Genomic DNA, 12639 nt, shown 5'->3' with positions numbered 1-12639 from the left:
TATAGTCCAACTCTCATCCACACATGACTACTGGAAAAACCACAGCCTTGACTAGACAGACCTTTGTTGGCAAAGTAATGTCTCTGCTTTTTAATATACTGTCTAGGTTGGTCATAACTTTCCTTCCAAGGAGTAAGCGTCTTTTAGTTTCATGGCTGCAATCACCATCTGCAGTGATTTTGGAGCCCCCCAAAATAAAGTCTGACACTGTTTTCACTGTTTCCCCATCTATTTCCCATGAAGTGATGGGACCAAATGCCATGATCTTCGTTTTCTGAATGTTGAGCTTTAAGCCAATTTTTTCACTCTCCCCTTTCACTTTCATCAAGAGGCTCTTTAGTTCTTCTTTGCTTTCTGCCACAAGGGTGGTGTCATCTGCATATCTGAGGTTATTGTTATTTCTCCGGTCAATCTTGATTCCAACTTGTGCTTCTTCCAGCCCAGCGTTTCTCATGATGTATTCTGAATATGAGTTAAATAAGCGGGGTTACCATATACAGCCTTGACGTAATCCTTTTCCTATTTGGAACCAGTCTGTTGTTCCATGTCCAGTTCTAACTGTTGCTTCCTGACCTGCATATAGGTTTCTCAAGAGGTAGGTCAGGTGGTCTGGTATTCCCATCTCTTTCAGAATTTTCCTCAGTTTATTGTGATCCACACAGTCAAAGGCTTTGGCATAGTCAATAAAGCAGAATAGATGTCTTTCTGGAACTCTCTTGCTTTTCCCATGATCCAGCGGATGTTGGCAATTTGATTTCTGGTTCCTCTGCCTTTTTGAAAACCAGCTTGAACATCTGAAAGTTCACGGTTCACATATTGCTGAAGCCTGGCTTGGAGAATTTTGAGCATTACTTTACTAGCGTGTGAGATGAGTGCAATTGTGCAGTAGTTTGAGCATTCTTTGGCATTACCTCTTTTGGGATTGGAATGAAAACTGACCTTTTCCAGTCTTGTGGCCACTGCTGAGTTTTCCAAATTTGCTGACATATTTAGTGCAGCACTTTCACAGCATCGTCTTTTAGGATTTGAAATAGCTCAACTGGAATTCCATCACCTCCACTAGCTTTGTTTGTAGTGACGCTTCCTAAGGCCCACCTGACTTCACATTCCAGGATGTCCAGCTCTAGGTGAGTGTGAGTGATCACACCTTCGTGATTATCTGGGTCATGAAGATCTTTTTTGTACAGTTCTTCTGTGTATTTTTGCCACCTCTTCTTAATATCTTCTGCTTCTGTTAGGTCCATAACATTTCTGTCCTTTATTGAGCCCATCTTTACATGAAATGTTCCCTTGGTATCTCTAATTTTCTTGAAGAGATCTCTAGTCTTTCCCATTCTATTGTTTTCCTCTATTTCTTTGCACTGATCGCTGAGGAAGGCTTTCTTATCTCTCCTTGCTATTCTTTGGAAGTCTGCATTCAAATGGGTATATCTTTCCTTTTCTCCTTTGCTTTTCACTTCTCTTCTTTTCACAACTATTTGAAAGGCTTCCTCAGACAGCCATTTTGCTTTTTTGCATTTTTTTTTTCTTGGGGATGGTCTTGCTCCTGTCTCCTGTGCAATGTCACGAACCTCTGTCCATAGTTCATCAGGCACTCTGTCTATCAGATCTAGTCCCTTAAATCTATTTCTCACTTCCACTGTATACTCATAAGGGATTTGATTTAGGTCATAGCTGAATGGTCTAGTGGTTTTCCCCACTTTCTTCAATTTAAGTCTGAATTTGGCAAGAAGGAGTTCACGATCTGAGCCACAGTCCACGTGTGGTCTTGTTTTTGCTGACTGTATAGAACTTCTCCATCTTTGGCTGCAAAGGATATAGTCAATCTGATTTCGGTGTTGACCATCTGGTGATGTCCATGTGTAGAGTATTCTCTTAACCTAGACAGCATATTAAAAAGCAGACATTACTTTGCAGACAAAGGTCCGTGTAGTCAAAGCTATGATTTTTCCATGTCATGTATGGATGTAAGAGATAGACCATAAAGAAGGCTGAGCACTGAAGAATTGATGCTTTTGAACTGTGGTGTTGGAGAAGACTCTTTACAGTCCCTTGGACTTCAAGGAGATCAATTCAATCAACACTGAATATTCATTGGGAGGACTGATGCTGAAGCTTCAATATTTTGGCCACCTGATGCGAAGTGCCAACTCAAAAAAGACCCTGATGCTGGGAAAGATTGAAGGCGGGAAGAGAAGGGGACAACAGAGGATGAGATGGTTGGATGGTATCACCAGCTCAATGGACATGGGTTTGAGTAAACTCCAGGAGATAGTGAAGGACAGGGAAGCTGCAGTCCTTGGGGTCACAAAGAGTCGGACATGACTGAGAGACTGAACAACAGTGAGTTTATGTCAATTCCAGTCTTCCAGCTTAGCCCTCCTCCTGTCCTTTCCCTCTTGGTAACCACAAGTTTGTTCTCTGTATCTGTGACTTTATAACTACTTCGTAATCATACTTTTTAATCTTAGTTTAAAAATCATTCTGGCTGTCACCTTAGAGTACTGAACATTCCACCCTCTGCTTACGTTGCTGTTTAGTCGCTCAGTCGTGTCCGACTCTGTGTGACCCCATGGACTGCAGCACGCCAGGCCTCCCTGTCCATCACCAACTCCCGGAGCTTGCTCAAACTCATGTCCATTGAGTTGGTGATGCCATCCAACCATCTCATCCTCTGTCGTCCCCTTCTCCTCCTGCCTTCAATCTTTCCCAGCATCACGGTCTTTTCTACTGTGTCAGCTCTTCTCATCAGGTGGCCAAAGTACTGGAGCTTCAGCTTCAGCATCAGTCCTTCTAATGAATATTCGGGGTTGATTTCCTTTAGGATTGACTGGTTTGATCTCCTTGCTCTCCAAGGGACTCTCAAGAGTCTTCTCCAGCACCACAGTTTGAAAGCATCAATTCTTCAGCATTCTGACTTTCTGTTTGACCAAGAATTCCTTCTAATGTGCTATCATCAGAACACAGTCATAAAGTTGCGAGTCAACTCAGGATTTTAAGCATCAAATCAGGTTTTGAAATTTGCCCTCTTGGGGGTAGAAAGTTATCACAAGGAAACATGGAAGATAAATTATTAAATGCTTCTTTTCCTTTCCCTTTTTTATTGGGCAGCTATAGGAAATTAAACCTGTGGATGGGGGAAGGAAAGATTGGGAATTTGGGATTCGCAGATGTAAAGTATTACATACAGGATGGATAAAAAGCAAAGTGCTACCTTACAGCACAAAGGAATTATATTCAACATCCTATGATACAGCATGACGGAAAAGATAGTTTAAAAAAGAATGTCTCTATGTGTGTAATTAAGTCACTCTGCTGTATAGCAGAAATTGACACAATATTGTAAATCAAGTATACTGCAATTAAAATAAAATTTAAAAATAAATAAACATAAAACTTAAAAAAAGACAAATAAAACTGTGGGATACTTGTAATTTATGAGAAATAGTCTAAGATTTTTGAGAGAAAATGTAAAATTATCCATTGCCAAGAATCTGATTTTACATGGTCTTTAGAGAATATTCAATAGGCTACCATCGCCCCCTCCTGGCCAATAGTGGAATGGAATTTAAACGTGGAACAAGAAACCAAAGGATTTGTGCACAATTTGTTGGAGTGATCCTACATTCACAATGGAAAGGTTAAACATATAAAAGTTGAAATAAATATGACCAAATGTAGATGCTTTGGCAACACCAGCACTTCTGTGGTTCGGCTGTGCCTTTGACAGCCCTCATGGAAATTGCTCTTTGCAATATTTATATTTTTTTAACCAAATTTTTTTTTTTTTTGGCAGCATGGTATATGGGAAATTAGTTTCCTGACCAGGGATTGAACCTGCACTCTCTGCATTTGGAAGCATGGAGTCTTAACCACTAGATCGCCAGGGAAGTCCCTATTTATATTTTTAAATAATTGCATATAAAGACACATACCAACAGAAGGCAACCCTTCAAAATCAACTTTGGAAAGAAGAAGGTCTACGTAAGTAGAGTCCTAGGACCCATAAAGCGAGTGGAATCATCAGCAGCACTGCCCAGTAGAGCTTTCCTGATGGAGATGTTTACATCTGAGCTGCCCGGTAGGGTGCTGCCAGCCGCAAGTACTCTTGAGTACTGAAAATGCCAGCAGCTGGTGCAACAAGTGGGTTCAATTTGTCATTTATTCTAAATTAGTTAAGGTTAATTATTATAGCCACATGTGACTAGTGACTACCATATTGGACGGGCAGAGTTGAGTTTACAATCATTCTCTAAAAAAAAATAGGCCCTCTTGGAATTCCCTGGTGGTCCAGTGGTTAGGACTTGGCACTTTCACTGCTGAGGCTGTGTCTTCAACCTCCAGTCAGGGAACTAAGATCCCACACAGCACAGCCAAAAAATATAAATAAAAAACAAATAAATGAAGGCCTTCTCTTGTAGCCTTTAATGGAGGCAGGACCATCTGTAAGGTAAGTTGCTAGAAAGCTGAAAAATGGAAAAGAATCTGAGTAAGCCAAGGAAGGTAAAGGTAAAGTCTTCTCTGACCACTGGATCGTTAGATATGGGGAGAGCAGAATCTCAAAACCCAAGAGGCCCACTAGCAGCCTAATATCTTTACAAAAGAGATGAAGGAGCAGTCCAGTTCTGGCAGATACAGAAGCTACAGCCACAGAAGGAATCTTGGCAAACCCTCAATTCATGTAGTTGGAAAATGCTGGGAATGAAGCCAAAGGGAATTACCAAGACAAAAAGCTCACAAACTTTGAGAACAGTACATACGGAAAGGGGGCATTTCCACACACCTCTGATTCACCTTCTGAGTCTAAAGAACTTTGCCCTGAAGATCAAGCCAGACCCTCTCCGAGGACACACAAAAGACTCCAATGTCCTTCCCTCCGGATCTGTGTGTAACAGGGTTAGTTCTGTCTGGAAACACTGCTGCTGCTAATTTGCTTCAGTCGTGTCCGACTCTGAACAACCCCATAGACGGCAGCCCACCAGGCTCCCCGGTCCCTGGGATTTTCCAGGCAAGAACACTGGAGTGGGTTGCCATTTCCTTCTCCAGTGCATGAAAGTGAAAAGTGAAAGCGAAGTCGCTCAGCCGTGTCCGACTCTTCGTGACCCCATGGACTGCAGCCTACCAGGTTCCTCCGCCCATGGGATTTTTCCAGGCAAGAGTACTGGGGTGGGGTGCCATCTCCTTCTCTGCTGGAAACATTACACTCTATTAATAAACTTTGGAAAAAGGACAATATTGCAAAATTCTAGGAACTTTCAGATACATGATCAACAGCAACTTTTAATTAGGAAACAATCTAATAAGAGGGCTATTTTGACAGTTGGGCCATCTGAAAGAGAAAGAATCTAAAGGGATAGGTTGTGATGACATCCAGTGGGGTTACAGAGAAACAAAATGTTTCTATGGTGATTTCACCTGTCCTTGCATATGTTCTTTGAATTTATTACTGCAATTTTGGGAAATAGAAAAGCTTCCACTTTGAACCCTTGAAATTCCACGTTCCCAGAAAAACATGTCAATAAGAAATAGGGTCAGGTCTCTAGAAGAGTATACAAAAACAATTATGACAAAATAGTTGGAGAAACTTGAAGTAATCCATCCCACCAACTCTCTCTTTTTTTTTTTTTCCCACAACTTAAGATCCCTCTCTCCCCCTGCTACTCCCCAGTGTGGGATCTTAATTCCTCATTCCCTGATGAGGGATGGAACCACGCCCCCTGCACTGGAATGTGGAGTCTTAACCACTGAACTCCCAGGAAAGTCCCAAACAGAACTCTTAAACATCTCATTTTGATCAGTCAAAAGATAGATGAATCTTGGAAGTTAATTGCGAATTATAGCAATATTAAGAATAACAGCTAATTCTTTTAAAAATTTTTATTGAAATACAGTTGATTTACAACGTTGCGTTAGTTTCATGGGGCTTCCCTTGTGGCTCAGCTGGTAAAGAATCTACCTGCAATGCAGGAGACCCCAGTTCGATTCCTGGGTGGGGCAGATTTGCTGGAGAAGGGATAGGCTACCCACTCCAATATTCTTGGGCTTCCCTTGTGGCTCAGCTGGTAAAGAACCTGCCCGCAATGCAGGAGACCCGGGTTTGATCCCTGGGTTGGGAATGACGCCTGAAGAAGGGAAAGGCTACCCACTCCACTATTATGGCTTGGAGAATTGCATGGACTGTAGTCCATGGGGTTGCCAGAGTGAGTTTCAGGTTTACAATGAAGTGAGTCAGTTATACATATACATATATCCATTTTTTTTCTTTTTAGATTCTTTTCCCATGCAGCCTATTTCAGAGTCTTGAGTAAAGTTTCCTGTACTATACAATATGTTGTTATTAGTCATCTATTTTATTACAGTAGTGTGTGTATGTCAATCCCAATCACCCAATTTATCCTTCTCCAGCAATCAGTTCAGTTCAGTCGCTCAGTCGTGTCTGACTCTGCGATCCCATGGACTGCAGCACGCCAGGCCTCCCTGTCCATCACCAACTCCCAGAGTCCACCCAAACCCATGTCCATTGAGTTGGTGTTGCCATCCAACCATCTCATCCTCTGTCATCCCCTTCTCCTCCTGCCTTCAATCTTTCCCATCATCAGGGTCCTTTCAAATGAGTCAGTTCTTCACATCAGGTGACCAAAGTATTGGAGTTTCAGCTTCAACATCAGCCCCTCCAGTGAATATTCAAGACTGATTTCCTTTAGAATGGACTGGTTGGATCTCCTTGCAGTCCAAGGGACTCTCAAGAGTCTTCTTCAACACCACAGTTCAAAAGCATCAATCTGGCACTCAGCTTTCTTTATAGTCCAACTCTCACATCCATACATGACCACTGGAAAAACCATAGCCTTGACTAGACAGACCTTTGTTGGCAAAGTAATGTCTCTGCTTTTTAATATGCTGTCTAAGTTGGTCATAACTATTCTTCCAAGGAATAAATGTCTTTCAATTTCATGGCTGTAGTCACCATCTGCAGTGATTTTGGAGCCCCCCAAAATAAAGTCTGACACTGTTTCCAGTGTTTCCCCATCTGTTTCCCATGATGTGATGGGACCAAATGCCATGATCTTAGTTTTCTGAATGCTGAGCTTTAAGCCAACTTTTTCACTCTCCTCTTTCACTTTCATCAAGAGGCTCTTTAGTTCTTCTTTGCTTTCTGCCATAAGGTGGTGTCATCTGCATATCTGAGGTTATTGTTATTTCTCCGGTCAATCTTGATTCCAACTTGTGCTTCTTCCTGTCCAGCGTTTCTCATGATGTACTCTTCATGTAAGTTAAATAAGCAGGGTGACAATATACAGCCTTGACGGACTCCTTTTCCTATTTGGAACCAATCTGCTGTTCCATGTCCAGTTCTAACTGTTGCTTCCTGACCTGCAAACAGATCTCTCAAGAGGCAGGTCAGGTGGTCTGGTACCAGGACCCAGGGACCCCACAGAGACTGAGACAGGCTGTGTCTGAGTGTCTCCTGTGGGGTTCGGGTCAGCAGTGGCCTGCCGCAGGGGCAGGGGCTCTGGGTGCAGCAGGCCTGAGTATGGCATAAGCCCTCTTGGAGGAGGTCGCCATTAACCCCACCATAGAGCCGCCAGAACTTACACAGGACTGGGAAACAGACTCTTGGAGGGTACAAAGAGAAACTTGTGTGCACCAGGACCCAGGAGAAAGGAGCAGTGACCCCACAAGAGACTGACCCAGACTTTTCGGTGAGTGTCTCCAGCAATAGCTAATTCTTAATATTGTTGTTTAGTCGCTAAGTCATGTCTGACTCTTTTGTGACCCCACGGACTGTAGCCAGCCAGGCTCCTCTGTCCATGGGATTCTCCAGGCAAGAACACTGGAGTGGGTTGCCATGCCCTCCTCCAGGGGATCTTCCCTTTCCCAGGGATCTTCTGCACTGGCAGGCAGATTCTTTACCATTGAGCCACCTGGGAAGCCCAATTATTAATATTACTCAGTGATAAGAAAAAAAAGAATGAATTGTTGGACAACAAGGTCCTACCTTATAGCACATGGAACTATATTTAATATCCTGGAATGAACTATAATGGAACAGAATATAAAAATAATGTATATATATATATAATAACTGAATCACTGTACTGTACTGTAGAAATTAACACAACACTGTAAACCAACTATACTTCAATTTTAAATGCTTAGAAAGTAAAAAAAAATTTTTAATTAAAAAATAAAAAAGAATGAAATATTGCCATTTTCAGCAACAAGGATGGACTTAGTGAATATTATCCCTAGTGATGTCAGAGAAAGACACATACTACATGATAACACATAGATGAATCTGTGTGCAAAACAGACCCACAGACACAAAAACAAATTTATGGTTCCCAAAGGGGAGAGGGAGGGAGGGACAAATTAGGAGAAGGGAATTAACAGATACAAACTACTATTCAAAAGTCGATAAGCAAGAAGGATTTACTGTATAGGTCATGGAGTTATATTCAATATCTTGTAATAATCTATAATACAATTTTACCCCAACTATCACATTTTTTTTTTTTAAGAATAATAGCAAATTCTCTTTTAAATAAGTAATTCTTAAATCATGCTCACTAGATGCCAGGGACTGTTCTAAGTACTTTTTAAAACATATTTATTTTATTCATTTACTTGGCTCTGCCAGGTCTTAGTTGCAGCGTGCATGCTCGGTTGCTTAGTCATGTCCAACTCTTTCCGAGCCCATGGACCGTACACAGCCCACCAGGCTCCTCTGTCCATGGGATCTTCCAGGCAAGAATACTGGAGTGGGTTGCCATTTCCTCTTCCAAGGGATCTTCCCAATAGCCTGCAGGATCTTCAGCTGCAGCATATGGGATCTTGTTCCCTGACTAGGGCTAGAACCCAGGCCCCGTCTATTGGGAATTTAAAATCTTAGCCTGGACCACCAGGGAAGTCCCTAAGTACTTTTCAAATATTTCACTCATAGTGAATGAAATGTGGTTAGCACTGTACCTGGTGTTATTTCCTTAGTGAAAGATCTCTCTAAATCAATCCTTGATTAGCATGTAGGCACTCATCTGGCTGATACTCTTCTCGAAACCAACGAGCTATGCCGACCACCAGGTTATTTTCCCTTGACTGCCCCAGCGAATCACATTCACTATAGGACCGCAGTAGATATTTTCACCCTGAGGCTCAATCCAATAAAGCAGAAGTTAAAGAGATGACCTAAACCCAGTGCAAGGATTAAAACTGTTCATTAAATTTACGACACATTAACCAGGGGTGACTTGAAAACAATTATGTCATAGCCTTTATTTTGATAGAGGTGACGATTACACAATGAATATGCTTGTCAAAACTCACAAGACAGGATAGTTAAAAAGGATGAAATGATTATATGTAAACGATATCTCAGTAACCCTGTTTTTTTAAAAAAAAAAACTGCACCCCAAAACTCTGTCTTCCCCTATTGATTTTATTATGAAAAGAGAATGAACCATAAAACCACAAAATTTTCAGTAAATTTTGGGCAAAGAAAATTTTGCCTAAGATCAGGCCCTTGAAATTCCCTACCCCTAAAAAGAAGAGCAGAAATTAATTGGCCTGTTTGAATTCTGAAATCTGAATCTCACACATCTGTATTAAAGTGGGATCTCTTCATCACATTACTAAGAATGGATGGAAATTCATGTGGATTTTTAAAAATTTATTTCTGTGAATTGGAGGCTAATTACAATATTGTGGTGGTTTTGCCATGCATTGACATGAATCATCCACGAGTGTCCACGTGTCCCCCCCCCCCCGTCCCAAACTCCCTCCCGCCTCCCTCCCCACCCCTCCCCTCTGGGTTGTCCCAGTGCACCGGCTTTGAGTGCCCTGCTTCATGCATCGAACTTGCACTGGTCATCTGTTTCACATATGGTAATACACATGTTTCAATGCTGATATGGGTCTTCAAACAGTAAGACGCCTTAGGGCTATGCTGTCTGATATGTAGCCTCTAGCTACATGCAGCCACTGAGATTAATTAAAATTTAATAAAACTAAAAATAAAGTTCTTTAGGTGCACTAACCTGTTCTTTCAAGTGCTTGATAGCCACATGTGGCTAGTGGCCACCGTACTGGATTGCAGAGATGTAGAATATATCTGTCATCACAGAAGGATCTAGTGGGCAGCACCGCTCTAGCAGCCAAACAGGTGTACAGACCACTGGAGTTTAAGGACTGGGTGCTGAATACGTAACCGTGTGGCGCGGGTCTCTGAAAATTCGGTTTGGCTGGCATTTCTGATTGAAATCATCTTGAGGAGTTCCCTGGTGGTACATTGTCAGCCTACCGATGGAGGGGACACGGGTTCGATCCCTACTCCAGGAAGATCCCACATGCCACGGTGCAACTGCACCCATGCACCACCACTACGGAGCCTGTGCTCTAGAGCAACGAAGGCCCAGCACAGCCAGAAATAAACATAAATAAATTAAAAATAAAATAAATCATCTTGAGATGATACATATTATAGCTATTCCACTGGTACTCCAACAAAGTCAATGACCTTCTCGGACACTCAGAGGCAAGCATACCAGTAAAGATAACTCATGGCGGAGTCACAGAGAAAGTGTGACACGCGCCTGCAGAACTGTAAGCAATCCCTAGAGGGAGGTTTGCCAGCAAAACAGGATGAATACCCTATTTAAATTTCTGCTTAATGCATCGCCTAAAGCTGTTGGTTTTTAGGCCACCACTCATGGGTAGGTTACATTGGAACCCCCTCCCATGGAGGCAAAAGTTAACTATTAAACAGTTGATTTTTAAGGAAGTTGCGGGACTGCTTTTTTAAGATTCTTTTTTTTTTTGAATTAAATTTTATGAGTGTATAGTTGTTTTACAATGTTGTGCTAGTCTCTACAACAAAGTGAAACAGCTATATGTATACACATGACACCTATTTTTTGGATTTCCTTCCCATTTAGGTCACCACAGAGCACTGAGTAGAGTTCCCTGTGCTCCACAGGAGCTTCTCAACACTCACCTATTTTATCCATAGTATCAATAGTATATGCGTATGTCATCCCAGTCTCCTGGGTCATCCCACCCCTCCCTTTGCCCCCTTAGCGTCTATATGTTTGTTCTCTATGTCTGTGTCTCTATTTCTCTTTTGCAAATAAGATCACCTGTACCATTTTTCTAGATTCTACATAGATGTGTTAATTGTGAGACTGCTTCACTGGTAAAAGTAGCCACCGCACAGTTCTCCCTTTCTAGATTTTCTCAAGAAATTATTTAGAGACATGGCATGCAGAGAATTGTGCTGCCCCCGTATCTTTAAACCCACAACTCCCTGATAGAAATTTCCATTTTATTTGGGCTCATAGACTTCGAGAATGAGTCCTAGTTTTCCATCCTCCTTTCCGTTACCTGTGGCCACGTGTGAGTTCTGGCCAACGCATTGTAAGCAGAACTGCTGTGTGCAGCTTCTAGAAGGCGATCTTGGATCCTTCTTTCTGCTTCCTCTTTCCTATTGATGGAAGGCAAACATGAAAGCTGGAATTCCAGCAGTCGTATTGGACCTGAGAGGTAAGAACCATGTTGAGGCTACTGCAACAAGATGGGAAAAGTCTGAATCTCTGACACAGTTAAATACCATATCAGCTCTGGGTTTCAACGCAAGAGAGAAATAAAAGTTTGTCTTAGTGAAACCACAATTGTTCTCAGAGTTTTCTGCTTCTCACAGCTCAGTCAATCTGAACCAATATATCCAGCATCTCTGGTTCACAATGAAAACATAACAAGAGTAACTCATGGAAATATAAAACGGAGCTCTCGATGTATGTAATACCCCCAATAATCAGATACAGTCCCAAGGCAGAACCCTGACGAACATCTCTCTCAGCAGCTTATCTGCGCGGTAATCACACCTCACTTGGTGCCTTGTCAGCATGACATCCTTGTCAGTAAAGAGCAAGGGAGGGTCTGTGAGCCCTGAAACTGCGGCTGGCCGGATGGGGAGTGAATCTCAGATGTTGTTGTGTGGGTCTGTGCGCATCTATTGAGCTTGGTGCCATCTCAAAGGATTTCAGAAAGGACCTGGTGTAGATTTCTTTGTGGTAATAAATCAATAAGACCATTCAGCAACTGTTATGCTTTCCAGTATTCCATGTTGCATCCTCATCTGCCAAATAGGAGACTTAGTATCTTCAAAGCATAAAATCGATCTTTAAAAACATAACAGGTGGAACTGGTTATTTCTACCGCTAAGTGGTGTCAGGCATGTCTAAGGCAGCTCCTCTTTCATTCAGCTGTTTGGTTTGGCTGTGGGGGGTCTTTGTTGCTGCCCATGGGCTTCCTCTCCTTGCAGCTAGGGGGCTTCTCCTGTTGCGGAGCACCAGCTCTCAGTGCAGGGCTCAGTAGTGGCAGCACTGGGCTCAGTAGTGGCAGCACTGGGCTCAGTAGTTGTGGCGCATGGGCTTAGTTGCTCCACAGCCTGTGGGATCTTCCTGGGCCAGAGATCGAACTGGTGTCCCTTGCATTGGAAGGTAGATTCTTAACCTCTGGACCACCAGGGAAGTGCTAATGCAGCTTTTCTTTCTCGCCTAATGTCATGTTTGACAGTGATATTAACTAAAGCACAACAGCTATAACCAAAACGTGTTATACTCACCAAAGAAACTCGCCCAATGA

Source organism: Oryx dammah, unplaced genomic scaffold (assembly GCF_014754425.2).
Source record: "Oryx dammah isolate SB20612 unplaced genomic scaffold, SCBI_Odam_1.1 HiC_scaffold_11, whole genome shotgun sequence".
NCBI classification, from domain to species: Eukaryota; Metazoa; Chordata; class Mammalia; order Artiodactyla; family Bovidae; genus Oryx; species Oryx dammah.
The sequence above is the reverse complement of the archived record's forward strand: the minus strand, read 5'-3'. Positions refer to the sequence as shown.